Source organism: Rutidosis leptorrhynchoides, chromosome 7 (genome assembly GCF_046630445.1).
Source record: "Rutidosis leptorrhynchoides isolate AG116_Rl617_1_P2 chromosome 7, CSIRO_AGI_Rlap_v1, whole genome shotgun sequence".
In the NCBI taxonomy this organism is placed as follows: domain Eukaryota; kingdom Viridiplantae; phylum Streptophyta; class Magnoliopsida; order Asterales; family Asteraceae; genus Rutidosis; species Rutidosis leptorrhynchoides.
This window is the reverse complement of record NC_092339.1, coordinates 334,282,546-334,307,986: the sequence shown is the minus strand read 5'-3', so window position 1 is coordinate 334,307,986 and position 25,441 is coordinate 334,282,546. Positions and strand designations below refer to the sequence as shown.

At 34.6% G+C, this 25,441-nt stretch overlaps 1 long non-coding RNA gene across 1 annotated transcript; it reads left to right on the top strand.

Moving 5' to 3' along the window:
* Nucleotides 1–208: 208 nt before the first annotated feature.
* Nucleotides 209–1,466, top strand: LOC139858705 (uncharacterized). Its single transcript, XR_011763045.1, has 3 exons — nucleotides 209–409; nucleotides 666–744; nucleotides 1,174–1,466. It is a non-coding gene; the product is annotated as an uncharacterized lncRNA (long non-coding RNA).
* Nucleotides 1,467–25,441: the final 23,975 nt, after the last annotated feature.

The following is a 25,441-nucleotide window of genomic DNA, read 5'->3' as shown; positions in this document are numbered from 1 at the left end:
TCCCATTTGACCCGTTACAGATAAACACAATAACTAGGAAAGGCTGAAACTACTATCTTTAATTTATTTGGTAACTTTCGTATGTCTCTTGTTAAATATAAGTTCCTTCTATCATATCTGTATATGCAGGCACTATTGTCGATTCCAAGTTTTGTCATTGTACAGAGTTTGATTTTTATCTGTGTATCCATGCTGGCATTCAGGTAAATATTAGCAGGCACTCGGTCACCATTTCACCTTCTACATGATGTTTCCATGAAACATTATGTAGTGTTTGGAATTATAAATTTGAGATCAATATCAATAATAGGGTACAAGTCATCCTGCCCATTACCACGTGCTACGGGATGAGAATAAGTTTTTAGCTGATGATCAACTCTTATAAATAATCTGTCCTAAACGCCAATACGTATGTTCATCTATCCTATTCTTTGTTTCTATGGTTTCCTGCGAGACAATTAACTTGTATTGATCTATGCTTCTTTAAATAGAAATTATGTATGATTTCTTCGTAATTAGCATGATATTGTTAGACGGAGGTTGATTGTATGGAATGAAATGCTTGTTGCGGCTTTACATGCCATGCTATTTCTATCATAAATGTGCTATTTTATTAGCAGTTTGATAATGCTTTGTTATGGTATGTATTCTAACTTTTATTTTAGGTGTGAAGCGTTCTCTACGTACCCTAGGACATACGATCTTATTCATGCTCATGGTCTCTTCCACTTTGTACAAAGAAAAGTAAGTCTCTTTCGGTAGAGGTAGTATAATGGATGTCTGGGTTAAAGTTGGGTTGGGTTGGGTATTCGATTTGGGTTGATACATGACACTGTTTAGAAACGGGTCAAATAAAGTCAGGTCGGTTTTGACCTCCTAAACATCACTTAATTCATCTTTGAAATTTGTTACTAAAATATTGTACTCGTATTCATTAAATTTAGACTTTAGGTAACTTTCAATCAATTTTACTCATTTGACCCGTTCGAATTTTAGGTGACTTATTACCCATTTGAGATAAATCAAAACCCTATAGGTCAACCTATTCACGAGTAATATTAGCTACGCTTGTAATCTGTTCGAGTTTTAAAGCCTGAGATACACACAGGTGTAGCTATGAAGATATTTTATTAGAAATGGATAGGATTTTAAGATCTGAAGGTACTGTTATAGGTCGTGATCATGAGATTGAAGTGATCAAAGTGAAAAAGGTTGTTTCTCGAATGAGATGGAACACAAAAATGGTGGATCATGAAGACGACCTTCTTGTTCCTGAAAAGACAATGTTTGCAGTCAAACAATATTGGGTTGGTGGTGAATTCGGTGCAACGAAAACAAGATAAAACGCCAATTTTTTCTTTATTACTGGGAAACTTATAAATCCTAAAATTATACTTTTTTGTTGTAAATAAAGATTTTAGTTGAATTTTTAGTTTTGGCTACATAGTAAATTCTACTTTGGTGCACATGTAACAAGAGTATTGATATTGATATGATAAAAATTATGAATTGTGAATAGATACTGGAGCCATATTCCATTTTATTTTTATGTTAGAATTTCAGATCATATGGAATTCAAATCCTACTGCATATAGTGTGCATATTTTGTCTTGATTAGGGAAAAAGTGTATAAAATAAGCTAGGCTTGTCATACTTTTTTTGCAGAAAATAAACACTTATTGGGTGTGTTTCTTTACCTCTTAATTGAATGGTTGAACGCTAAATTCGGCGTGTTTGTCTCTGAGCTCCGAATGACATATGATCAGCATTCTGTGTTCAACCATTCGAAGTTGAAACACTTTTTAATTATTACGCACCTAAATTTGATGTAATAGTCTCCCTAACATATGCAGAACACTTAAGAAACAAGAATATTAAAAAAAAAACCATTTCATGTAACACGTTTATAAAATAATTTTACTCAATTCATACCGTTCATTCAAAACGATTATTAAACAACTTCTTTCCTTAGTTATAAAATAAATATTTTATCGACGACATAGCGTTAGTAAAATATGTTCATAACTTTGACTTAGATAGGAAGTCAAAGTGTGACCCAGATGTCGAAAACACAAAAAGTCTTCAGCAATTGTTTTCCCCTACTGGGTTTCACCAACGACAATGTTCTAAATACTTGTCGTTAGCAATAGTAGATATCGACACCAAAGGGCCCTTGCCCTAGCGGTATGAGAGGAACCCTTCAACCAAGAGGTTTTGGGTTCAAGCCTCACTTGAGGCAGTGAGATGTAAATATTGGTGGTTTCGTGTGTAGATTGTAGGTTTTCCTTTCAAAAAAAAAAGATATCGGCGATAAATCATATATGTTGTCGTGAGTAAAAACATTTATTTTTGTTGTGAACAGTTTTAAATAATTCAATTAAACCGCGTATATTTAAGTAAAAATATTCATAATGTCTATAACATGTATATGGAAAACTCTTTTTTATTCGCGTTTCATGTAACCCGAATATTGAAAAGTTAATTCTTCTAGCTAAATTCTTGTAATGCATTTATAGTTCAAGCCCGTCATCACTAACCAAATCATCTTAAACTTACTGGCATTATAAATTTGAAGGATCAAGCCCATCATCACACTAATGTTATGAAAAAAAAAGTTTTTTCATGTTCAGGCTAACTGGATAGCGAGCAATCAGACTTCATACTCTGATGTACGCAACACCAAAGTATTACTTCATGACTGTTTCCAACTCTTCCCTGACCACCATAAAAGTAACGATACTATTGCCGATAAAACTTACAAAAACCATTATCAAATTTAGAATACAAGAGTAATCATTGAGATTTGATTTGGATTAGAATAATTGTATAGGGTTTACGGTTTAGTGTTTAGTGATTAGGGTTTAGAGTTAAAGGTTTAGGATCTAGACTTTAGAGTTTAGGCTTTAGAGTTTAGGGTTTAGTTTTTAGAATTTATGGTATAGAGTTTAGGATTTAAGTTTTTATGATTTATGATTTAGGGTTGATTTAGGGTTTAGGGTTTACATATAGGGTTTAGAGTTTAGAGTTTAGTGTATAGCATTCAGTTTATAGGGTATAGGTTTTAGAGTTTAGGGTTTAGGGTTTAGGATTTAGGTTTTAGAATTTATGGTTTAGGGTTTAGGCTATAATGTTTAAGGTTTAGGGGTTAGAGTTTAGTGTGAAAGGTTAAAGGTTGGTGATTATGGGTTTAGGGTTGATTTAGGATTTAGGGTTTAGATATAGGGACTAGGGTTTAGAGTTTAGTGTATATTGTTTAGACTTTAAGGTTTAGATTTTAGAATTTATGATTTACGGTTTAGGATATAGGTTTTAGGGATTATGGTTTTGTTTATACAATTTATGGTTTAGAGTATAAATATAGTGTTTAGGGTTTAGGGTTTAGTATATACGATTTAGGATTTAGGTTTAGGGTTTATGATTTAGTGTATAGGGTTTAGGGTATAAGGTTTAAGGTTTTTAGTTTAAGTAAGAATGTATCTGGTTCAATTTTTCTTTCGTTAGTTAAGCCACCTTTTTCTAAAAGGGATTGGGGTATAAGGTTTATGGTTTAGGGTTTAGTGTGTAATTTTAATGGTTGATGGTTTAGGGTTTAGGGTAGATTTAGGGTTTTAGGTTTAGATATTGGGTTTAGGGTTTATAGTTTAGTGTATAGGGTTTAGGGTTTAGTGTTTAGGGTTTATGGTTTAGACTTTAAGGTTTAAGGTTTAGATTTTAGTTTTTATGATTTAAGGTTTAGGATATAGGGTCCCGGGTTTTGTTTTTACAATTTAAGGTTTAGAGTATAGATATAGGGTTTAGGGTTTAGGGTTTAGTGTCTAGAATTTAGGGTTTAGGTTTATGGTATAATGTATAGGGTTTAGGGTTTAGGGTTTATAGTTTAGGGTTTCGATTTTAGAATGTAAGGTATATGGTTTGGGGTTTGGGGTTTAGGGTGTAGGGTTTAGGGTTTAGAGTTTAGGGTTTAGGGTTTAGTGTGTAGGGTATAGCGTTGGTGGTTTAGGGTTCATGGTTGGTTTATGTTTAAGAATTTAGGGTTTAGATATAGGGTTTATGGTTTAGAGTTTAGTGTATAGGGTTAAGGATTTAGTGTTTAGGGTTTATTGTTTACAGGTTAGGGTTTTGGGTTTAAATTTTAGAACTACAAAGTAATTGTGATTATGAGTGTCTCGATCTGAGCAATAAAACTCATATATGGGGTTTAAGCAAGAAAAAAGATCAAAGAAAAATTATGTTTCTAAAGGGTGGCTAAAGTTCTCAACTGTAAATGGGTATGTTCCGGACGACAAGTGTTTGATTGCGTTCCTGCGTGATGAACGCAGGGGCATCATGGTCCTAGATGGAATTCACCCGGTGTAGCAGTTTGTTTTGGTATCAAAGTCTTTTGATTCTGCAGGTTTTCCGATAGTTGTGCAGAAATGTTAATGAATATGGATTTAGTTTCTTTCTATTTTGATGCTTAGGCATGTAATTATTAAACACTTTAAGATATAACTTATGGTAGCTTAGTAACCACTGAATAGTTTGACATGCAATTGAAATTTATGATATGCCAGTCGATTAATGATGGTAATTTTGATATGCTACAGATCTTATCATTAAACACCGGTTGCAACTAAACAACTAAAATATATGATCTTATGTTTGTATAATCTTATTCTTCTGTATATTAAAAAGATATTACCAATATAAATATATTACAAATGGTATTCTTATGGAAACATGAACTTCATATTGATCATGTTCTATTGTTAGATTGTTTGGATAACCAAATTCAAAGCAAAATAATAAATACAATATAATATGGTATTAATAAATGATTTCACCCTTCAAAAATCCCGCGAAATTGCGGGTCTTTAACTAGTTTCTGTTAAAATAGATTCAAGTGCAAAGTATGTGAAAGTATTTTCGGCATTTTATTTTCTTCATCCTCATCCCATCAAAAGTTCTTTTTCGACTATCTTAACAAATTAATACAAACCACATAAACTATCATTGTAAATTTGTCTATTTTATTTTTCTCCCAAAGAGAATGAATTTAAATGTAGTTTATGAAGTTGTGATGTGTTCCAGCAGTTGGTAGCCTGTCTCCTTTAGGAGAGGTCAGGAGTTCGACTCCCGTTGGCTATATATTAAAAACACAATTTCATCTCTGCCATGAATTATCCACAGATGGCACCTTTTCCATATCGTTTGGGGGGGGTAAAGGGGAGGGGGTTTTACTTGGCCGTGCCCTTGGATCAGTTTCAAGGTTTCCTCTGCATCGGCATAGTCGAAATGGTAGATGATCGCAACGGGTGGTTTAGTCGCCCTCGGGTGATCTCATTCGCTGTTAAAAAAAAGTGTAGTTTATAATTTAAATATATAGGAAATAGTCAAGTGCTTTTAGATAGTGGTGATTCGTACGTAGATTTAACGAGGATAAAAACATGCGCTTCATTGTATGGTGATTTTGGTCGATTAACTGTTGTTTAATTAAACGCTAAAATAAAACAGTTAAATGAACGTTTAAATAATAAAGGAATGAAAAAGGAAGGTAAAAATGAAAGTGAAAATTGAACGGTAACAAAGCAATTGACGGTTGATTAACTAAACGTTTAAAAATGGTTTAGTTAAAAAATGGTTAACGGTTGGCTAGTTGAACGCTTAGAAAATAAAGGAATAAAAAAAAGGAAGTGAAAAAAGAAATGGAAAAAGTATTTAATTTTTTTTTATCAAATTACCTCTAAAGTTGAGGTTAATTATGAAAATATCACTATGAATAGTAGCCCGATATCGTTACTATTAGTATGTATAAATAAAATAATTATTAAATATAGTGTCTAGAACTATAAATGAATTTTCTTTCATAAAATATATGTAAATGTGTTTTTATGCAAGTTTTCTTTCATTTATATAAAAGTTCGTTTTTACTTTATTCTTTTACAAGTTTCTCTCATCTTTAGGTTCATTTTATTATTATTATTATTATTATTATTATTATTATTATTATTATTATTATTATTATTATTTTTGCAAATTAAAAATATGCTTGTAATTATTAATTTATTATGTTAACGTTATCTATTTTTTGTTTATCTTAAATAAAATGTATTATACATAAATGTTGAAACATTAATTATAAAAATAGTATGTCATAAATTAATAAATTCTTAGATTTTTGTTTTCTAAGAATTATGTTGGAAATAAAAGATAAGGGTGTAATTATGTTATTTATAGGTAATTAAATTCAAAAACCTTTTAAAAGGGTAAACTAATTTAGATTTTAAGCATACACATTTGATGAATTTTTTCGAACATTTTCATTTAAGAATATCAAAATCGATATTCCTCCATCAGCCCCAACGTTTTCACTGACGTTCTCCCTTTGTGGTCCCCTCATCGACGTTGGTTTGCTTTTTAAGACGTTCTCTTTGAAATGTCCCGTTCTTATTGATTAAAAACGTTCCATATTAATTGATTTCGTTGCGAGGTTTTGACCTCTATATGAGACGTTTTTCAAAGACTGCATTCATTTTTAAAACAAACCATAACCTTTATTTCATAAATAAAGGTTTAAAAAGCTTTACGTAGATTATCAAATAATGATAATCTAAAATATCCTGTTTACACACGACCATTACATAATGGTTTACAATACAAATATGTTACATCGAAATCAGTTTCTTGAATGCAGTTTTTATACAATATCATACAAACATGGACTCCAAATCTTGTCCTTATTTTAGTATGCAACAGCGGAAGCTCTTAGTATTCACCTGAGAATAAACATGCTTTAAACGTCAACAAAAATGTTGGTGAGTTATAGGTTTAACCTATATGTATCAAATCGTAACAATAGACCACAAGATTTCATATTTCAATACACATCCCATACATAGAGATAAAAATCATTCATATGGTGAACACCTGGTAACCGACATTAACAAGATGCATATTTATAAGAATATCCCCATCATTCCGGGACACCCTTCGGATATGATATAAATTTCGAAGTACTAAAGCATCCGGTACTTTGGATGGGGTTTGTTAGGCCCAATAGATCTATCTTGCGTCAATTAGGGTGTCTGTTCCCTAATTCTTAGATTACCAGACTTAATAAAAAGGGACATATTCGATTTTGATAATTCAACCATAGAATGTAGTTTCACGTACTTGTGTCTATTTTGTAAATCATTTATAAAACCTGCATGTATTCTCATCCCAAAAATATTAGATTTTAAAAGTGGGACTATAACTCACTTTCACAGATTTTTACTTCGTCGGGAAGTAAAACTTGGCCACAGGTTGATTCACGAACCTATAACAATATATACATATATATCAAAGTATGTTTAAAATATATTTACAACACTTTTAATATATTTTGATGTTTTAAGTTTATTAAGTCAGTTGTCCTCGTTAGTAACCTACAACTAGTTGTCCACAGTTAGATGTACAGAAATAAATCGATAAATATTATCTTGAATCAATCCACGACCCAGTGTATACGTATCTCAGTATTGATCACAACTCAAACTATATATATTTTGGAATCAACCTCAACCCTGTATAGCTAACTCCAACATTCACATATAGAGTGTCTATGGTTGTTCCGAAATATATATAGATGTGTCGACAAGATAGGTCGAAACATTGTATACGTGTCTATGGTATCTCAAGATTACATAATATACAATACAAGTTGATTAAGTTATGGTTGGAATAGATTTGTTACCAATTTTCACGTAGCTAAAATGAGAAAAATTATCCAATCTTGTTTTACCCATAACTTCTTCATTTTAAATCCGTTTTGAGTGAATCAAATTGCTATGGTTTCATATTGAACTCTATTTTATGAATCTAAACAGAAAAAGAATAGGTTTATAGTCGGAAAAATAAGTTACAAGTCGTTTTTGTAAAGGTAGTCATTTCAGTCGAAAGAACGACGTCTAGATGACCATTTTAGAAAACATACTTCCACTTTGAGTTTAACCATAATTTTTGGATATAGTTTCATGTTCATAATAAAAATCATTTTCTCAGAATAACAACTTTTAAATCAAAGTTTATCATAGTTTTTAATTAACTAACCCAAAACAGCCCGCGGTGTTACTACGACGGCGTAAATCCGGTTTTACGGTGTTTTTCGTGTTTCCAGGTTTTAAATCATTAAGTTAGCATATCATATAGATATAGAACATGTGTAGTTAATTTTAAAAGTCAAGTTAGAAGGATTAACTTTTGTTTGCGAACAAGTTTAGAATTAACTAAACTATGTTCTAGTGATTACGAGTTTAAACCTTCGAATAAGATAGTTTTATATATATGAATCGAATGATGTTATGAACATCATTACTACCTTAAGTTTAGTAGGTAAACCTACTGGAAGTGACAAGAAATGATCTAGCTTCAAAGGATCTTGGATGGCTTGAAAGTTCTTGAAGTAGGATCATGACACAAAAACAAGTTCAAGTAAGATTTTTACTCGAATTAAGATAATTTATAGTTATAGAAATTGAATCAAAGTTTGAATATGAATATTACCTTGAATAAGAAAGATAACCTACTTTATATAACAAAGGTTTCTTGATCTTAGATGATTACTTGGAATGGATTAGAAAGCTTGGAAGTAAATTAGTAAACTTGAAGGGATTTTTGAAGTGTTCTTCCTATGATGATTATAGCTTGATTCTTGAAGTGATTTTTGATGAAGATGATGATTAACTACTGGAAAAATACGTTCATAATAGTGTGTGTGTTGAGAGAGAATTAGAAAGAGAATTGGAAGTGAAATGGAGTGAATGATGAGTGGTAATTGGTGAGTGGTGAGTGGGGTTAAAAGGAGTTCTAGTTAGTTGACTAGCTCATGGTAGAAGTTAAAATTGATTAGTCATACATGACATAATCAAGAGTGGAATCCCATGCTAGTTCCTATTGGTATATACTCATAGTAAGTACGTTTTGAAGCTGTGTATAATACGGGTAAGAATACGACTAGAATTCTTGATGAAAGAAAAGAATGGAAAAGTAACTGTAACCATTTTCGTTAAGTATGAGTGTTTTGATATATGTCTTGAAGTCTTCCAAAAGTATTTTAATACATCTAAATACACTACATGTATATACATTTTAACTGAGTCGTTAAGTCATCGTTAGTCGTTACATGTAAGTGTTGTTTTGAAACCTTTAAGTTAACGATCTCAATTAATGTTGTAAACCCATTGTTTATTATATCTAATGAGATGTTAATTTATTATATTATCATGATATTATGATATATTAATATATCTTAATATGATATATATACATTTAAATGTCGTTACAACGATAATCGTTACATATATGTCTCGTTTCGAAATCCTTAAGTTAGTAGTCTTGTTTATATGTATATAACTCATTGTTAATATACTTATGGAGATACTTACTTATCATAATCTCATGTTAACCAAATGTATATCCATATATATATCGTCATGTCGTTTTTACAAGTTTTAACGTTCGTGAATCGCCGGTCAACTTGGGTGGTCAATTGTCTATATGAAACATATTTCAATTAATCAAGTCTTAACAAGTTTGATTGCTTAACATGTTGGAAACATTTAATCATGTAAATATCAATCTCAATTAATATATATAAACATGGAAAAGTTCGGGTCACTACACTCTTTTTGTGGTCCCCTCAACGATGTTGGTTTGCTTTTTATTTTCTGTTTATGCATTTTTCTTTTTTCTTTAATTTCATTTTTTCTTTATTGTTTCTTATTTTGTGATTATATTAAGTTGGTATTTTATATGTCTTTTGAATTTTGTGTGTGTAATGGGGAATATGGAAAATTGAAAGAAGATAATTACTGTGTCTGTTTGTTGAAATTTTTAAAATTTTATATTAACGGTTTTAAATTTTTAATTTCTTTTGTAAAAATAAAGTGTTCGTTGTAAAGAAATACTGTGATATTTTTTTAAAAAAAAATATTGTATTCTTAACTCTTTTTTATTTACTTGTGATAGTATTTTAGTTTTTTTAATAATTATAAAAAAATATCAATTACGTTTAACAATAAAATGAGCATTGAACTAAACACTTAATCACTTCATAACCTTTTCAACTTTAAAGTTTATCACGAACTTTGAGGTGAACACCAAAATCAACGTCACTGTTACTTGCCTTCTTAGATAGTCGACTTATGCTCGAATACAAATTGCCTAAAAGCAGTAAGATGTGTGTTGGCATTTGGAGGACCAGAACAACAGGTTGTTATCAAAGAAAACACATCGTGGAGTGGGTGGCAATCTGCCCAATGAGCGTCTAAGTAAGCAACCAATGAATTGGACGAAGATGCAAATAACTTTACACCAAGATATGAAATGCTTAGAACATATTGCATAAACAAGTTGAGAGCCGACAAATGAGGTTAAAGAGGATTATGCATAAACAAACATATATAACGTCCATCGTAAGACAAATTTAGACGCGTGAATGTAAGGTACTAAAGAGCACCAATAAGGTCGCGGTACATAGTAAGATCATCCACTAGAGGTCTATCAGCAACTGAGTGAGCATAAATTAGTTAAACTTGATTTATAGTAGGATCATATAATGAAAATATTGTTAACTATGCTAGGGGTAACAAGTTTATTATTTACTTGGAGTGGTTGAGAAGTGGTAGATAACATGGTATGACAAGTGTTGATAACGGGAATTGAATTCTCATCACCAACAACAACAAATGAATTAAAGTTTTAATACTGTATTCCAAGAATAGTGAGAAGATGCATATGTGTTCGTGTTCTAATCTACATCTATGAAATCTAGTCGTGTATGCGTAGTGAAACTTTGTGGAAGACGAGTTCTCTGAATAGCTTAAGGTATGTACGAAGGTTGGACAACATAGTTAGCAGAGATGTATTTGAAGGTTGGACATCAGAGTATTCGAATACTAGAATGCTTGTTGCTATGGATGCCAATGGTAACTTGATTCAACGGATATTCACTGATACACATGTTATTGGTGAATTCGATAATTTAGATTGATGAATAATGGATATATAGATAAGATATTGATATGAATGAACAAAAACATAATGAATATGGACGTGGATGAAAATTATAATCCGTAGATATATCAATTATCATCCAAAATATATACATACATAAATATAACACCCCGTCAAAATCCATTAACGGAATGTTAACTCTGATCCCAGTGCTTGGCTTAACTTCTATATGACAGCAAAGTTCTACAGCGAAAGCAACTAATACCTGAGATAAAACATGCAAAATGGGTCAACATAAAGTTGAGTGAATCTACAGGTTTAAGTAATAGTCCATCGTATGTTTCATAAAACAGCTTCCATAAATCATTTTTCGAAAAATAGTTCTCAAAATCGTTTATCAGTAATCGGCATCCGAAAATTAGTATTCAGAAATCAGTAACATTTATCAGTATAACCCATGTAGGTTAAATGTCAAAAGTTTGCATACAGCAAATGTCAAGTATTAACTGTTTGTAAGATGTCAAGTTTCACCTGTGTGTGACATCAAAAAGTTCTTTTTGTTTCAACTGCTTGCAGACATTTCTATGTCTAGTTTCTAGTTTGTAAACATCAAGTTTAAGTATCATTCATCGTAAGTTAGGCCACGAGATTGCTGAAAAACATCGTAAAAATTATACATAAGCATGAGCACTTGATTATAAAGCTTTAACCCTGCGGATAGCTAAAGCGCTACACGTCTTCCCTTTACCCTTTCTAAGCATACACTAATCAGGTGTACAACTTACAATTGAATAAGCACCTCATAGGTTGAGGCGAGATTCGTTAAACCTAACGGTACCATCCCTATAAGTCGATCTTAAGTAAAGTAATTAATATAATCAAGCTAAGGGATTTTTGATCTGAACTCATATGTATATCGTTTAAGTTACTCGTGCCTAATATGTAAAACAGTATTAAAAACAGTTTAAGAAATAGTTTCAAAAGCAGCATGTATCTCATCCCAAAAATGTTAAAGAAAATGGGACTGTAGACTCGGCTTAGCAAAAGCACTGAAATCTCTTAGTAAAACCGTACATGAGTCGAACAATCATGACCGAACAACACAACCTAGTCAAATAGGTCATCTTAAGTATACACATAGGTCACACTTTGTCAACCCATAGTGTACGCATAGTCCTAGTGCTCAGACTGACTCAATAAACAAGTCAAAGTCAACTAGTCTAAGCAAGTCAACCAAAGTCAAACCAAAAGTCAACTAGGTCAAAGTGGTCAACTAAAGTCTAAAATCTCAGTAGGTCATGCAATCATGGTCAACATGTCATTCCTAAGTCAAGTAACATGTTACAGCTCATAGTTCAACAATTTGCACGTGTGCAGTTCATCGCATGTCCTTAAAATACGCGCATCATAGATAACAATGAGTACAACTCTTAGCACATAATTCATGAAAACATGGAAAACTCCAAATCACAACTAGAATCAAAATAAATTCCAAAAAGTCCATCTAGGGCCTCATACGATGTCTACAAGTCGGGTTTCAGAAAGGATCTAGTTACAGTTTACCAAATTAGTTTCACAATGCGCATCAGTTTTAGAACATTTCTCATTTAATATGAAAAATCGATTTTGACGAACGGCCAATTGGAGATAACTCAAAACACTCCAAAGTTTTAGTGATAAAATAATCAAAGACATTCATTTAGCCAATTTGTACAGATTAGCCATATACTACAGACCATTCAGTTTTAGTCAACAAACAGACATATCATTTGGTCAAGCTTTTAACTCATGGTAATTAACGTTTCCAGAAGTTAGCATACAAATGAAATACACCAATGAACATATAAACAATCATATTCCAGAAGTTCATGGTCTCAATAAATTTCTAGTTCACACAAGGTAATTTCTTTTGCATTCGAAAACAGTTTCAGCTCTCTTTAAAAAGCAAATCTTTGTTTTGACACACCGAGAGCATTACAAAAGCTTTTGACTCAAATATTAAGTCCAAAATGCATGATTTTTCACAAGGAATACAATGGTACACATCTCAATATCTAAATCACAAAGTACATAACTCAGAAAATTCGTATATCATGTAAAACCCTAACGAAACTTCGATTAATCATAACTTGAGAATACGATAATGAAATCAAGCGAAATCAAAGTCCAAACCTATTAATTTTTTGACACCTATATATCAAGATAACATACAAGATCAGTACATAATTCAATTTGATCAGATCCATGGCATACAAATTCGTGATACATGCAAACGACAACAATCGAGCGATTTAACGACAAACGACAACTCTAATCGCATTTAATTGAGCACTAGACATGATTACACTATGAAATTGAGTAAAAACTGATCTAATAAAGATTAGGGTTTTCAATTATACCTTAGAATCACAAATTGCAAGTATGTACGTGTAGAGAATGATCAGAGCTATCACTTTCGTGTTGTAGGGTTAAGCAAAATCAAAAATTGATAGTGCATTGTAGGGATGAAGTAGTCGACTTTTTTTTGTGTGTGGGGGGCTGGAATGTCGAGCAAGAGGGAGAGGAAAAAAGATGGAACAAGTGATCTTGTTATTTAGGTTTAAGGGAAATATAATTAGGGCCTCATCTAATCAAAACGTGGACTTAAAATAAACACATGACCTAAAAAGATAAACAAAAAGGGGGTGGGGCATGGATTCAACCGAATGGCCCATCTAGAGTGTTCCTGGGCTCGTTTTATCTAAAAGCATGTACGCGCGTGGTCCGTTTCGAGTGCCGTTAACCATACCGGGTCCCCGGAACGTTAACTAGATGTTGAAACGAAATCACCGGGTTTAATTTATTAATTAAATAATAAATTAAATAAGTTTTTTCTTAAAGTCAATAATTATTAAAAATAATTATTTTATCGTTTTTCAGAGTTCCGTAAACTGAAAAGCTTTCTAGGCGATTAACTTAATCGTGTCGTTTTCTAGTTATTTCGTTATCCGAAACAAGTTCATAAATTAATATAACATATTAATTCAAGTAATCTAATAGGATCAAGTATGCATTTAAATCCATTAAACACATAAAGTTCTAAGTAAACACCGTTAAAATAACGATAGTAACGGAAAAAGTTGGGTTGTTACATTACCCACCTGTTATGAAAAATTTCGTCCCGAAATTTTAGTGCACGTCCGCCATAGTAGTCTCCTCAGGAAACAGTTGCGGATACTTTTGTCTCATCTGGTCTTCATGCTCCTACGTAAACTCTGGTCTTCTACGGGCGTTCCACCGAACTTTAACTATCGGGATTTTTCTTTGCTTTAGCCGCTTGACCTCACGATCCATAATCTCAACAGGTTCTTCAACGAAATAAAGCTTAGGATCAACTTGTATCTCTCCCAAAGGAATTACCAAACTTTCATCCGATAAGCATTTCTTCAAGTTAGAAACATGGAAAGTGTCATGAATTTCGCTGAGTTCTTGCGGTAGTTTCAATATGTATGCTACCGGTCCAATTCTCTCGGTGATCTCAAATGGTCCAATATATTTTGGACTTAGCTTGCCTCTTTTACCAAAACGCACTACACCCTTCCAAGGTGATACCTTGAGCATAACTTTGTCTCCAACCTGAAATTCTAAATCTCGCCTTCTAACGTTGGCGTAACTCTTTTGATGACTTCGAGCCGTTTTCAATCTCTCTTGTATCTGTACGATCTTTTCAGTCGTTTCATGTATGATCTCAGGGCCAGTCAATTGACTATCCCCTATCTCAGTCCAACATACGGGTGATTTGCACTTTCGGCCATAAAATGCTTCAAAAGGCACAACCTTTATACTTGCGTGATAACTGTTGTTGTATGAAAATTCTGCTAATGGTAGATGTTTATTCCATCCATTTTCGAAATCAATAACACATGCCCTTAACATGTCTTCTAGTGTTTGGATGGTTCTCTTGCTTTGGCCATCAGTTTGTGAGTGATATGATGTACTAATGTCTAAACGGGTTCCCATTGCACTCTGCAATGTCTGCCAGAATCAAGATGTAAATCCGCTGTCTCTGTCGAAAATAATTGATATCGGCACTCCATGTCGAGAAACTACTTCCCTTATATAGATCTGTGCTAGCTTCTCCATCTTATCTGTTTCCTTAATTGGTAGGAAATGAGCTGACTTTGTGAGACGATCAATGATAACCCAAATCATATCATAACCTCCCATAGTCTTGGGTATCTTAGTAATGAAATCCATAGTAATACATTCCCATTTCCACTGGGAATCTCTGGCCGTGTCAGCAATCCTGAAGGTCTCTGATGTTCTGCTTTTACCTTCGCACATGTCGAGCACTTACCCACATAAGTAGCAATATCGGCTTTCATATTATGCCACCAGTACAGTACCTTAAGATCTTGATACATCTTGTCAGATCCGGAGTGAATAGAATACCTTGTCTTGTGTGCCTCATCTAGCACTAGTTCCCTTAATCCACCAAACTTCAGTACCCAAATTATGTCTATGAAGTATCAGGTTTCATCTTCTCGAATGACAAATTTCTTGTCCATTCCTCTAAGGGACTCCGTAGTAACGTTCTCTTCTTTCAATGCCTCTAGTTGTGCATCGCGTATCTGAGAAGTAAGGTCCATTTGGACAGTCATGTTCAATGCTCTAACTCGGAGAGGTTTAACCTTTTCCTTCCTACTCAAGGCATCTGCAACAACATTAGCCTTGCAAGGATGAAAGCGGATCTAGCAGTCGTAGTCATTCAATAGCTCTGCCCAACGTCTCTGCCTCATGTTGAGCTGTTTTTGGTCGAGAATATGCTGTAGGCTCTTGTGATCGGTGAAAATAGTAAACTTAGAACCATACAAGTAATGTCTCCACATCTTCAGTGCAAAGACCACAGCACCAAGTTCCAAATCGTGCGTCGTGTAATTCTGTTCATGTACTTTTAGTTGTCTTGACCCATAGGCGATCACTTTCTTCCGTTGCATTAACACGCAACTAAAACTCTGTCGTGAAGCATCATAGTAAATCACGAAGTCCTCGTTTCCTTAGAGTAGAGACAAAATCGGGGCAGTAGTTAATTTCTGTTTTGACAACTGAAATGCGGACTCATGTTGCTCAGTCCACTCATACTTCTTACCCTTGTGAGACAATGTTGTTAACTGAAGGTATTCCGTATGCCCGAGAGACATATTAAATTAATGCGGCTAATGTGTTATGATTACAACTCGGGTCATACCCAATAACAAGCTTACCAACACCTTATATGTATTTAATCTTAACGATTGGGTCGTTAGATAAATACGCTACACTTGAACTTTAGAAAATCGGTTTTCTAAAATATTATTACTTGAGATAAATTATTTGGATAATTTATATGATAAGGATTTGATTATTTACAAGATTAAATAGTTATGTTGTGTTACATTTTATAAAAGGGTTTATAAAATATAAGTAACAAATGCATGGTATATTATTTTGTAACAAGTTTATAAAAAATTGAAAGTTTCAAAATCTATAAAAGATCCCCTCATGGGGGATGGTTTTGGCAAGCCCAATATGTCCACCCATGCTTAATGTTACTTCCAACATATGCCTAAAATCCTTGGGTTTTGATGCTTGACCAAAAAAGTGGTGCATGCATTTTAAAAGTTCAAGTAACACACTAAAAACTGAGCTTCCTAGCTGCTGAAACTGCCGAGACTTTGAGGGAATAAGAGGCAGTTTTGAGTCTAATAGAAAGTTTAATTTTTGGTGTAATAAAAATCCTAACTAAACTTCAAGGTGTTGGTGATAAGTTTGGGGCTTTCTCCTTGAGGTTTCATAGTTTTAAAGCTTCATTCATCATCATTCTTTCAACTAGCTGCTGTCCAGAATTTTGGGTTCAAAGGAAGTGGGTTTCAAGCTTGGTTTTAAGGTGATTAAGTGTCTAAAACATAATCAAGTTCAAAGGTGGTGTTGGTGCATTAAAAGCTTGGGGTTTTAACACACTTGTTCATCATCTTCTTGTATCAAACAACCCTCAACTAGCTTGAGGAGGTAAATAAATCTTCTCCTCTTGTTCTTATATGTAAGTGTATATTCTAGACTTGATATTAACATGGAATTTAACTAAAAGGCTAAACATATAAACATGAACTTATCATTTTGCTTCCGCTTGCTTTAACTCTACTACAAATTGGTTTTGTAATTATGTTAACTATAAGAACATGTTTTATGAACTTGTTAAATTCCATCATTAACGATCGAGCAATAGTGGAGAAACCCTTAATGAATCTTCTATAATAACCTGCGAGATCTAAGAATTTCCGAATCTGCATTGGCGACTTAGGCGTCTCCCATTTCTTAACCGTTTCTATCTTCGCAGGATCAACTTGAATTCCGTTGACACCTACGATATGTCCCAAAAATTGAACTTCTTACAGCCAGAAATCACACTTCAAAAATTTCGCATACAACTGCTCCTTCCTGAGCACCTCAAGTAGCAAACGGAGATGTTGTTCATGTTTCTTCTCGTCCTTGGAATATACCAGAATATCATCAATAATCACGATAACAAACTTGTCTAGATATGGCTTACACACACGATTCATGAGATCCATGAACACTGCCAGTGCGTTCGTCAAACCAAATGACATTATTGTAAATTCATTGTCCGTAGCGTGTTCTGAACGCTGTCTTCGGTATATCAGTCTCTTTTACTCTTATTTGATGATAACCTGACCTCAGGTCAATCTTAGAGTAATATCCAGATCCTTACAACTGATCAAACATATCATCGATCTTCGGTAACGGATATCTATTCTTGATAGTCAGTTTATTCAGTTCCCTGTTATCGATACAAAGTCTCATAGATCCATCCTTTTTTTAACAAAAAGAACTGGAGCTCCCCATGGTGAAGAACTCAGTTGAATGAATCCTTTGTCCAAAAGCTCTTGTAACTGACTAGACAACTCTTGCAATTCTAAAGGTGCAAGTCTATACAGTGCGCACGCTACAGGTGCCGCTCCAGGCATTAAGTCAATCTGGAATTCTACATCTCTATGCGGTGGCAATCCGGGTAGCTCATCCGGAAAAACATCGGGAAAGTCTCTAACAATCGGCACATCTTCGAGCTTCTTGCCTTCAGGTTCAGTTTTGCTAACGTGAACCAACATAGCATGACAACCCTTTCTTATGTGCTTCTATGCCTTCAAACAATTGATGAAGTGTAACGGTGTATTGCTTCGTTCTCCATACACTATTAAAGGCTCATCTTAGGTAACAGGTATGCGAATCGCTTTCTGTTAACCAACGATGTCAGCTCTTTCTCATCTAACTAGTCCATTCTAACCACAAGGTCAAATAAAAGAAATATGGTAGTCCAAGTAAAATAATATAACTCCAAACATCACTCGAGTAGATTTCTATTGTAATAGTTCGCCAATTATGGGAAAAAGTACTGTTCAGCCCGGAAAGTTGTTATGAGCTTAACGGTATGGGTCTTTGTTTCTAATTTGCAAAGGGTTAGGAGCAATTGTCGATTAAATCTGGGGTGAGTTTCGGGTGAGAGACGTTTACGATGAGAGTGTACCATCAACCTTCTTAAAACTGGACCTCCTTAAACTAAATGACATCAATCTTGACGCGTTTTATTCCCAGTTGATAGTTCTATAGAGTTCACGTTGTCTAAGGTAGATATTGGATTCTAAATATTGTGACAGAATTCTCTAGCTACAAAGCTTCTATCAGCACCGGTGTTGACATTATATAAACATTGTGATTGATGAGTAAGAACGAACTCGTGATGAACTTCACTGAAGTTGAGGTGGAAAGCATGGTGAGTTATTAGACTTATCCCACATCAGTGGGGAAGAAGAACGGAATACCCTTAATGAGGGAGGGTGTAGATACCTCTTCTAATAGACGCGTATTGGAAAGCAAAATCATGAAACCACTGGTGGCTGAGTGATAGGTAAGTCGGAAGTCAAGTAGAAAATATCTACAACGGATTGTGTGTGCTGTTACCAGGAATTCATCCTCTAAATATATATCAGAAATGAGTCGTGATGCATAGTAGCTAGCAGTAAATCGTGGAGGTGCTAGTAGTGATGAGTAGTATTTAGCAGTGGTGAGTAGCAATGGGTAGCATTAAGTAGTAACTAGTAATGACAAGCAGTGAGAAGTAGTGATCAGTCGTGACTAGCAGTGAGAGGCGGCGTTGTGTAGTAGTTAGCAATGATAAGTAGTAAGGAGTAGTGGTATGACATGATGAGTATGTTCCAAGCAGTGTCTTCGTAGTGCGAGGTAGTGATTGGTGGTGACGGATAGTGCCGAGTAGTGACGAGTTGTGACATGATTACATGTTTATTATAGGTTATAATAATAATTAACTCGCATAAAATGAATTTCTACTCATGTTAGAGATTATACAGTTTATGTTCTAAACAGTGTTTATCCAAGTAACCTACTTAACTCGCTCCCAATTCCTTATTTTGCGATGTCGGAAGTTCTATATGAGTTTCTGTAATGTAATCCCGGTCATTACATTACGCTATCTCACATTTCCATTCGACATCACTTCATAAGTTCAAGATAGCGTAGTCAACTTAATTCTCTTAAGTCCTGCGTCGTGTGTACGTGTGTAATTCGTGATATCTTATATCTAATCCAAGTCCATATCGTTATAGGTATAGATGTGTATATGCATGTGATATAATATGTAGCCATGCGTGTAACATAGTAGAGCAAACAGTGCAAGCATGGCATATAGCAGTCATTCCAAGTATACGGCTATAGTCTAGACCCGCTAATGCGCCCTACAGTTAGACACACTAATGCATCCTAGTTCCCTATAGCCAAAGCTCTGATACCAACTATAACACCCCGTCAAAATCCATTAACGGAATGTTAACTCTGGTCCCGGTGCTTGGCTTGACTTCTATGTGACAGCAAAGTTCTACAGCGAAAGCAACTAGTACCTGAGATAAAACATGCAAAACGGGGTCAACATAAAGTTGAGTGAATCTACAGATTTAAGTAATAGTCCATCGTATGTTTCATAAAACAGTTTCCATAAATCATTTGTCGAAAAACAGTTCTCAAAATCGTTTATCAGTAATCGACATTCGAAAATCAGTATTCAGAAATCAGTAACATTTATCAGTATAACCCATCCAGGTTAAATGTCAAAAGTTTGCATACAACAAATGTAAAGTATTAACTGTTTGTAAGATGTCAAGTTTCAACTGTGTGTGATATCAAAAAGTTCTTTTTGTTTCAACTGCTTGCAGACATTTCCATGTCTAGTTTCTAGTTTGTAAACATCAAGTTTAAGTATCATTTATCGTAAGTTAGGCCATGAGATTTCTGAAAAACATCGTAAAAATTATACATAAGCATGAGCACTTGATTATAAAGCTTTAACCCTGCGGATAGCTAAAGCGCTACACGTCTTCTCTTTACCCTTTCTAAGCATACACTGATGAGGTGCACAAGTTACAACAGAATAAGCACCTCGTAGGTTGAGGCGAGGTTCGTCAAACCTAATGGTACCATCCCTATAAGTCGAGCTTACGTAAAGTAATTAATATAATCAAGCTAAGGGATTTTTTATCTGAACTCATATGTATATCTTTTAAGTTACTCTTGCCTAATATGTAAAACAGTATTGAAAACAGTTTAAGAAATAGTTTCAAAAGCAGCATGTATCTCATCCCAAAAATGTTAAAGAAAATGGGATTGTAGACTCACCTTAGCAAAAGCACTGAAATCTCTTAGTAAAACCGTACAATAGTCGAACAATCACGACCGAACAACACAACCTAGTTAAATAGGTCATCTTAAGTATACACATAGGTCACACTATGTCAACCCATAGTGTATGCATAGTCCTAGTCCTCAGACTGACTCAATAAACAAGTAAAAGTCAACTAGTCCAAGCAAGTCAACAAAAGTCAACCAAAGTCAAAACAAAAGTCAAATCGGTCAAAGTGGTCAACTAAAGTCAAAAATCTCAATAGGTCATGCAATCATGGTCAACATGTCATTCCTAAGTCAAGTAACATGTTACAGCTCATAGTTCAACAATTTGCACGTGTGCAGTTCATCGCGTGTCCTTAAAATACGCGCATCATAGAAAACAACGAGTACAAATATTAGCACATAATTCATGAAAACATGGAAAACTATAGATCACAACTAGACTCAAAATTGATTCCAAAAAGTCTGGCCAGGGCCTCATACGATGTCTACAAGTCGGGTTTCAGAAAGGGTCTAGTTACGGTTCACCAAATCAGTTTCAGCATGCGCATCAGTTTTAGAACATTTCTCATTTAATATTGAAAATAGATTTTGATGAACGGATAATTGGAGATGACTCAAAAAACTCTAAAGTTTTAGTGATATAATAATCAAAGACATTCATATAGCCAATTTGTACAGATTAGCCATATACTACAGACCATTCAGCTTTAGTCAACAAACAGACATATCATTTGGTCAAGCTTATATCTCATGGAAATTCATGTTTTCAAAAGTTAGCACACAAATGAAATACACCAAGGAACATATAAAAAATCATATTCCAGAAGGTCATGGTCTCAATCAATTTGTAGTTCACACAAGGTAATTTATTTTACAATTGAAAATAGTTTCAGCTCTCTTTAAAAAGCAAATCTTTGTTTTGACACACCAAGAGCATTACAAAAGCTTTTGATGCAAATCTTAAGTCCAACATGCATAATTTTTCAAAAGGAATACAATGATACACATTTCAATAGCTAAATCACAAAGTACATAACTCATAAAATTCGTATATCATGTAAAACCCTAACGAAACTTCGATTAATCATAACTTGAGCATACGATAACTAAATCAAGTGAAATCAAAGTCCAAACTTATTAATTTTTCGACACCCATCTATCTAGATAACATACAAGATCAGTACATAACCTAATTTGATCAGATCCATGGCATACAAATTCGTGATACATGCAAACGACAACAATCGAGCGATTTAACGACAAACGACAATTCTAATCGCATTTAATTGAGCACTAGACATGATTACACTATGAAATTGAGTAAAAACTGATCTAATAAAGATTAGGGTTACCAATTATACCTTAGAATCACAAATTGCAAGTATGTACGCGTAGAGAACTATCAAAGCTATCACTTTCGTGTTGTAGGGTTAAGCAAAAATCAAAAATTGATGGTGAATTGTAGGGATGAAGTAGTCGACATTTTGTGTGTGTGGGGGGCTGGGATGTTGAGCAAGATGGAGAGGGAAAAGATGGAACAAGTGATCTTGTTATTTAGGTTTAAGGGAAATATAATTAGGGCCTCATCAAATCAAAACATGGACTTAAAATAAACACATGACCCAACAAGATAAACAAAAAGGGGGTGGGGCATGGATTCAGCCGAATGGCCCATCTTGAGTGTTCCTGGGCTCGTTTTTTTCTAAAAGCATGTACGCGCGTGGTCTGTTTCGATTTCCGTTAACCGTACCGGGTCTCCGGAATGTTAACTAGTCGTTGAAACAAAATCACCGGGTTTAGTTTATTAATTAAACAATAAATTAAATAAGTTTTTTCCTTAAAGTCAATAATTATCATTTTTCTAAGTTCCGTAAACTGAAAAGTTTTCTAGGCGATTAACTTAATCGTGTCGTTTTCAAGTTATTTCGTTATCCGAAACAAGTTCATAAATTAATATAACATATTAATTCAAGTAATCCAATAGGATCAAGTATGCATTTAAATCCATTAAACACATAAAGTTCTAAGTAAACACCGTTAAATATTTAACGGACAAGTAACGATAGTAACGGAAAAAGTCGGGTTGTTACAATAAATATATACAAATATAGATATACACATGTACATTTTTACGTTCAAATAAATATATACCTAATTTGTTCGGGTGTCATCGAATATAATTGTCGTGAAATGATAATAATATGGATATTCACATATTCAATTATTCAATACGTGTCTTATATATATATATATATATATATATATATATATATATATATATATATATACATATATATATATATATATATATATATATATATATATATATATATATATATATATATATACTAGTGTATCTTTCGCCGTGCATAATGCACAGCCCATTTGATGTACCCACTTTCAACACAAACACATGAACAAAGCCATCCATGGAAAAACTTTCCATCAATCTGATCAGTCACTATTGTTGTGGTTTTAATGAAAAAGGAAGTGACGACATACAATTCAACACGGACACATGAACTTACAATTCACCATAAACACTTCTAAACTCACTTTCAATCACTAATGAAATAGAAGAGGTAATGTGCAAAACCAGGTACAAAGTTAAAATGAAAATCACGCCTTTCTCGCTTCTGATCATTTTTAAAGAAATATATTCGCTCACACCCTGAAAGCAGTGTTATTTAAACTCCTACTACTACCACTGAGATTCATAACTCAACCCTTGCAAGGTTCGCTCCCGGTGTCACACGTCACCCGAAGTCACGAAATCACACGAATCAACGAACTTCATGGCACAACGCCCATAACTCCCTAGCAATCAACTTCTAGTCACAATCTATTTAGGCTGCAAAGCGAGCCTAGTAACCTTTCACTTATCATCATGGAGATGCTTGGGGACACCAAGACTTACACCCTAACTCGCACCATCTCAACCCCTAACACGGTTATCAACACCCTTAGAAGCTAGTCAAATCCCGTGACCCAACTCGAACACGTACATGGTTAACGTAAACGCCTCCCATCATGGCACTACCACACATACACACACTGAAAAGTGGTCGACATAGAGTGAACAACACTTACCACATAACTCACAAGCAAAAATGGTCGATGAAGAGTGAACAACACTTGCTACACGCACATCAGACCGCAATCGTGGTAAAGGAAGAGTGAAACCTCACGGGATCACTCACCACACAACATCAAGTGGCCAACAAAGAGCGAATCCTTACGCCAGGATGTCACTCGCCACCTCACTCACAACGAGCATCAAAACACAACACTCTAGATAAGACGATCACCCGTCACGTACCCTCACATGGTAATAAAACACCCGGTACCCACTAACCCCTAGGTGGTATCGAACTCACAAACTTAAACCCACCTATCACGCCCACGCACACATGATGACATGGTATGCCTGAACTTTAAACCCATATCACATGCCAATACGATGTGGTATCGAACACGCAAACTTTAAGCCCACATCGCATCCACGCTCTTTCGGCCTCGATTACTCAACGAGTAGTGTAACATCGCGCCCTGATACACCATAGTGAACCCTAACGGATAACACTAACCATCAATACACGCTCTTTTGGCCTCGATCGCAACGAGTAGTGTAACATCACGCCCTGCTACACCTTAGTGAATCCTGATGGATAACACTAACCATCAACACCGCGAACAATTTACATCTTATACAAATACGCATAATCGTTCTGCTCACTAGGACACTACCACATCCGATGTCCTGCGGGTCTCACTCAAGCGAGCTTAACGACCTTAGTACCCCCGAATGCCTAACAATAAAGACTCGTACAATAGAGTCAAGGAACAACACACTAATCATACACTCTACCAAGTGCAACCTGAAACCATAAACGTAAGCCGACCGCTCACTACATATTATCTCCAACGGAGAATAAAGTTTAGCTAAGGCTTACATACACACTACATGTTATTACAAATGAACAACATACAAATATCACACTAAAAGTACATGAACGTCTCCTCGCGAAGCCCGCCCCTGATAGCTTGGGACACTCCACCTTGCGATGTCCTTTTTTACGGTAATTGAAACATACAACGCCATTACGTCTCGATACCGGGCACTCCCAGCACTCGTGCCCTCTTTCTCCACAATTGAAACATCTAGAGGTACTAGTATCCGACACTCCTTTCCTTTCGCTACACGTACTACCAATAGTACTTCTAGCCTTCTTGCTCGGAGCGCTATACGATTTAGCCCTTCTCTCACCCGAAGTATCACCAACCATCGTAGAAGTATAACCGATTCAAAACCCTTAGCCACGACAGATAACTTAGAAAAGGAGTCCACTTGCCCAATGCTAATTTTCCCACGCAAATCATCATTCAATGTGTTAAGGAAGTCCTCCATCAACATCCTATCATTATTATTGTACTCGGGGCAAAATCGAGTCTTAGATAAAAAGGTAGCCCTAAGAGTATTTAGGTCCAAAGACCCTTGTCGCAAACTTCGCAACTTATCACGCATCCGCGACAAATCGGCTTGCGTCCGGAACTCCTAAAAGAATTCCTTCTTAAAATCGTCCCACGACAACCTCATGAATGGTTCTTCGCTAACGATATCAATCTTACCATCCAACCAATTCTTCGCATTACCCCGTAACAAACTAGTAGCGAGTCTCGCTTTCTTGTCCGGTGGACATTCACTTGTACGAAAACACCCTTCGACATTCGAGAT